At 40.5% G+C, this 6,352-nt stretch overlaps 1 protein-coding gene across 6 annotated transcripts in view; it reads right to left on the reverse strand.

Moving 5' to 3' along the window:
* SNX10 (sorting nexin 10) overlaps positions 1-6,352 on the reverse strand; it is a 67,746-nt gene that overhangs the window by 33,239 nt on the left and 28,155 nt on the right. The gene's annotated exons all lie outside the window — the stretch shown is intronic.

Genomic DNA, 6,352 nt, shown 5'->3' on the forward strand with positions numbered 1-6,352 from the left:
TTGTAATACTAAATCAAAAGATTAATTTCTGGTTTTAGGTTAACATCTTTTGTTATTTTCTTGTACAAGAGTACATCTTTAATTGCTATTTTACTTATAGAATTTTGATTTAAATTTCTAAAAACTAACTTGCTGAGCAGTTGTAGAATGATTCTAAATTTGTAGCTAATGCAAACATTTAAAAATTCTATAATTTTATCAGAAGTGTTAAAAAAAAGAGATGACAGGCCCAACATGGAGTTACTTGTGCTCAAACCAAGACTTAATTCCTAACTAGTCTGCCATTACAAGGCTGCCCAGGTGGTGCTAGTGGTAAAAAACCCGCCTGCCAATGCAGGAGACACAGAAGACTCAGGTTTGATCCCTGGGTCGGGAAGATCCCCTGAAGGAGTAAATGGCAACTCTCTCCAGTATTCTTGCCTGGAGAATCCCATGGACAAAGGAGCCTGGTGGGGTACAGTCCATGGCGTTGAAAAGAGTCTGACACGACTGAAGAGACTCAGCATGCACTGCCATTACAACCTTTCCCAAGACTGCAATCCTAATCAGTGTGGAATTTTCTAGTCAGTCCAATGAGGTCACTCTTTTGATCCCCCAAAGGAAGATGAGGTAATCCCTTTCTGTCCCCCCAGGGAGGTTACCTAAACTAGAAATAATCCTTTTGTTTGTTTATGGCTTCTTTGTCTTGCTTTGAAAACCTCTCCCTCTCTGCAGGCCTCTGGAGCTTCTCTCTGCTTACTAGATGGAATGCTGACAGATTCATGAATCGTTCAACATGCAAATTAGATCTGTAAAATCTATCAATACTTGGTTGCATTTTTGTTATTCTACAGAAGAAATGATGACTCAAACACAAACTATAGAAGTTTTTACTTCATGTTAAATAAATAGCAGATTCAAATGTAGGAAGAGATGCTACCTTCATAACACAATTCACATCAATAAAGTGGGGGGATAAAAGGACATTATATACTTTTAAAAAGAAAATAAAACAATGTATTCAATGACTTTTATTATTCCCCCTTTGGGGTGGGGCAGCTCAGTTAATTTCACTTTCTGTGTTTGTTTCATTTCCTCCTACAACGTTCAACAAGCTTTCTATTCAAATTTTTTTTAAAAAATCACTAACTTCTTATTTTCATCTATTTAAGGATATACCATCAGTGGGATTATTTAAAATTCAAGGTTTAATTTAGTGCCAGTTTTTCCCAGAGCAACTCTCATTGAAACCTATGTCCTTTGCAGGTCTGTGGTGGGGACTGCAGGGTGGAGGGCACAGTTCTCCCTTCCTCTGGGGGAAGTTCTTGGCCAAGGTCTTGCTGTAGGGGGCGGCTCTACAGGTACCCTGTTTTCTATCACCTGGGGGGCCCTCCTCAGACACAGAAAACAGCATCAGGGATGGGCATCGGACTCCGGAGAAGCCCATCCCTAGGTTAGCCAGGTGCCAGAGGCGTGGCCTGGAGTGGAAAGCAGAGAGGGCTGGCACCAGCTTCCTCTCAGCATCTGGAGTAGGAAACACCAAGACTTGGCAGCTCTCTGGGTCCTGAAGCTAGGAAATGATGGTGAGAAAATGGAGAGATAACAGTGCTTTAACTGGAGTTCTGCAGACCAGAGCTTATACTTAAACAGAAGTCATGATGTAGATAAAAGATCTCTTGAGATATTAAAGAAACTGGTCACCAGAAAAGCTGGGTTGCAGAAGCCAACTTCAGCTGCTGATGTGCGCACGGCTGCCTGCACCGGCACCATAACTCAGAGGTCTTACTTCCCCAGGGGCTTAAGTGCCCAGGGTCTCCGGTTCCCACGCACAGCATCCTTACTATAAACAACCTCTTGCTTGAGCTTGAGGGAGATACCAATTCATGCAACCAAAAGAGCTCAACAAAAAAGAAAAAAGAGCTGCACCAAAACATGAAAATGGACAGAAGTGGGGCGTCCATGCACTTTTGAGGAGGGCCAGCAAGGTGTGCAGAACCATCCGTAAACCAGACGCACATTGCTCTTGCTCAGTCTGATCTTAGAGCTTTATAAAGGCAAAACTCAAATGGAAAAATAAGATGAAATATGAAATTCAGTTAAAGACAAAAATTATCTTTTTTTTTGTCTGGAAAGACAAAATTACCATTAAATTTTCCCAGCATTTATCACGCAAATACTCACAAATATATTAAAGACGGTTGCTGTCGTTCAGTCGCTAAGTCATGTCCAACTCTTTGAAACCCCATGAACTGCACCACGCTAGGCTTCCCTGTCCTTCACCATCTCCCAGAGCTTACTCAAACTCATGCCCATTGAATTGGTGATGCCATCCAACCATCTCATCCTCTGTCACCCTCTTCTCCTTCTGCCCTCAATCTTTCCCAGCATCAGAGTCTTTTCTAATGAGTCTAAAGAGAATGAGCAGTCTAAAAAAAATTACTGGTTCGTAATACATAAAATAATGAAATACTAAATTGCTAATCTCTAAGACATAATCTCTACAATGGGTTCCATTTATGGTCATAAGTATGACGCTAGGCTAAATTTATGGTCTGAAATCCAGAAACAAGAAAAAATATATATACATAAAACATTTTAGCCTCACAACTATTTTGCAGACCTTTAGGGTAAGTGCTACCTTCGACTTACGGATGTTCCAAACACAAGCATGTGCATGACCTCTCCTTCCCTTCATACACATGCTAAGGAGAGTCACTGGGGGATAGCAAAATACAATCAGGATAAACAGAGTTCAAGGGGGAAAGTCATAAAAAGCAGATGAAGGAGAAAGGAGGTGACCACTAGAGCAGACAAGTAGGTAAGACTGGACTTCTTAACTTGTGCTGTGACATCCTCTCTCCTCAAAACAACCCTAACTTTCGAGATCAAATCTGAAAATATTTTTCACACTTCCCGAACAGTCTCCTTCCTCTTTAATGCTACTAAGTTTCTCCTAATTAGTGATTCATCTGGGCTATTCATTTTCCCCTTGTAGAAAAAGCTGATAAATCTCAGAAGTTGGGGGAGGGATATTAGTAATTTAAATATTTAATGTGAGTTAGTCCAATTGGATTGCATTTCTAGTAACCAAGAGCAATCAATCTTCACCTACTCATTCCCATCCCCCACAGCACAAAACCACGCGCTCTTGGTTATATGGAGTTCTTTCCAGGCTGATGTATCCCTCAGCGCCCTGCCACAAGACCACGAAAGACCTAAGCACACAGCCTCCTGAAGAACCACAGAAAATGCCCTGCTCTTTTCTCCTGTCAACAATTGGAGAGGCATTTTTTCAACTCTCCACTCACTCTACCCCTTCACTTGATATGAGGACTTCCCATCAAAATACTACCTGATGGGGAGCATCAAAAGAAAAAATATCTGGTAGTCCAGTGGCTAAGACTCTGCACTCCCCAACGCAGAGGACCTGGGATCCTTTGTGCTGCAACTAAGACCTAGCACAGGCAAATAAATAAATAAATACATTTTTTTTAAGAAGAATAAAATGCCTAGGATTAGATGCATCAAAAGTGCAAAACATAGTCTGAAAACTCAACACACTATTCAAAGAAATTAAAGATCTAAATAAATGGAAAAACATCCCATGTTCATGGATTGGAAAACTTTGTATTGTTAATATGTCAACTCTCCCCCAAACTATTTGACAAATTCAATACAATCTATATCAGAATCCCAGATGAATTCTTGGTTAAAAACTGACAAAGCAATTCTAAAATTCCTATCTAGTTGCAAGGAACCCAGAACAGCCAAAACAACCCTGAAAAAGAAGAAAAAAGTAGGAGGACTCTTATTTCCTGATTTCAAAACTTGTTACAAAGTAATAGTACTCAAGACAGTGTGGGACTGGCACAAGGATAAACAAATAGATCTACGGAATAGAGCTGAGAGTCCAGAAATAAACCCATACCTCTATGATCAACTGATTACATCAAGGGTGCCAAAATCATTCAATGGGGAAAAAACAGCCTTTTTCATAAATACTCCTGGAACAAGAGGCTAGCCAAGAATTAAGTTGGACCCCTGCTGCTGCTGCTAAGTCGCTTCAGTCGTGTCCGACTCTGTGTGACCCCATAGACGGCAGCCCACCAGGTTCCCCCGTCCCTGGGATTCTCCAGGCAAGAACACTGGAGTGGGTTGCCATTTCCTTCTTCAATGCATGAAAGTGAAAAGTGAAAGTGAAGTCGCTCAGTCGTGTCCAACTCTTAGCGACCCCATGGACTGCGGCCCACCAGGCTCCTCCATCCATGAGTTTTTCCAGGCAAGAGTACTGGAGTGGGGTGCCATTGCCTTCTCCGAGTTGGACCCCTACATTATACTATATATAAAAGCTAACTCAAAATGGACCAGAGACCTAAATGTCAAGAGCAAAAACTATGAACTCTTGGGACAAAAAACAGGTAAATATTCATGGCCTCAGACTTAGCAAAGGATTCTTAGATATAATACCAAAAGTATGAGCAACAAAAGAAAAAAACAGACTTCATGAAAATTAAAGTTTTGTGCTTCAAAGGATACCATCAAGAAAGTGAAAGTCAAAGCACAGAATGAAAAAATATCTGCACATCATTTATCTGATAAGGAACTTGTATTCAGAATATATAAAGAACTCTTACAACTCAGTAATAAAAAGACTTAAGGATCTAAAGTAAAACAGGCATTGTATAAATGAAATTTTCTAAGAGAATAGAATTTATATGTTCTCACCAAAAAATAAAAGGTAAATAAGTGAGATGATGGGTGTGTTAATTAACTCAATGGGGAAGTCCTTTCACAATGTATACATATATCACCGTATTGTACATTTTAAAAATTTGTCAACCTCAATAAAACTGTAAAAAAAAACTAAAAAGACTTACTTCAAAAATGGGCAAAGGATCCTGAATAGATATTCCTCCAAGGAAGAGATACAAATGGACAACAAATACATGAAAAGATGCTATATGTCATTAATCACTGGGGAAAGGAAATCAAAACCACAGTGAGATACCACTTCATTTCCATTAGGCTGGCTAGAATAAAAAAGTCAGATAATAACAAATGTTGGCAAGACTGTGGAGAAATTGGAACTGTCATATATTGCTGGTGGAAATATAAAGTGGTACAGCTCCTTAGGAAAACACTCGTATTTTCTCACACAATTAAACAGAGTTACCATTTGACCCAGCAATTGCATTTTAGGTATATACTTAAGAAAATGACACAAATGTCCACAGAGAAACTGGTATATAAATATCAGCATTATTCATAATAGCGAAGAAGGGTAAACAACCCAAATGTCCAGTAACGGGCAAACGGGTAAACAAAGTGTGGTGTATCTATACAATGGAATACTATCTGACAATAAAAAAGAATGAAATACTGACACAAGCTACAACAGAGATAAACCTTGGAAACATCATGGTAAGTGAAAAGAAGCCAGGCACAAAAGTCCACATATTATGCAACTTCCTTTCATATGAAAATCCAGAATAGAGAACTTAATAAAGACAGAAAAGAGATTTGGGGTTGCTTAAGGCTTGGGGCGGGGGACAGTGGGTGAAAGAAGGGAGATTGGAGTTACAGAGGGTGATAGCTAAAGGACAATGAAATGAGGTAATGAAAATATTCTAAAATTGACTGTGGTGATGGCTGCACCTATCTATGAAGACACTAAAACCACTGAATTGTATATTTTAATTAGGAACTTGTACAGTATGCAGATATCACAGTAAAGCCATTAAAAAAAAGCAGAGTACTATCTAAAACCCTTCATTCATACCCCTAGTGTCAATCATCCTGCGAACCACATCTGCCAAGAAAAAGACCCTCCAGGCATCATCTCTCCCAGCCCTTGTGGTTTCCTCATCCCTACCTGGTTCTGACCCCCTCCCACCTTTGTCATCTCTTCCTCTAACCCTGTCTTCCACCATGCCCCAGGAACCCTCAGTCTCAAGCCAGCAAATGTCTCACACTTGCATTATCTCAGCAGCTTTAGCTTAGCTTAGTCCTGGATTCTCCACTCTCTTCCCTGTAACCCTCCCAGGTTGAGGCTGCTCATTTCCTCAGCACTCCCATTTCTCAAGATGAGGAGAAACGAAACTTCCCTGGTCATTGTCATCTCCAGACAATAACTGCCAAGAAGCACCCAGAACCTAGGCATGGGATCCAACTCCCTTCTCCTCACCTCCCAGCATCATTTCCTTCTCCCTAGACTCCTGAGCTCCTCATCTCTACATTTTTAGAGGCCTCCTCTGTGTGTTCCCTGCCACTGTTTCCTGATGCCTCCAAGGAGGACCTCATTCAAAGTATGACCTAATGGGCCCTGGTCTCACCTTATTAGCCTGTTCCTCTTCATTCCTGTAACCTAATCCTT

Source organism: Bos taurus, chromosome 4 (genome assembly GCF_002263795.3).
Source record: "Bos taurus isolate L1 Dominette 01449 registration number 42190680 breed Hereford chromosome 4, ARS-UCD2.0, whole genome shotgun sequence".
In the NCBI taxonomy this organism is placed as follows: domain Eukaryota; kingdom Metazoa; phylum Chordata; class Mammalia; order Artiodactyla; family Bovidae; genus Bos; species Bos taurus.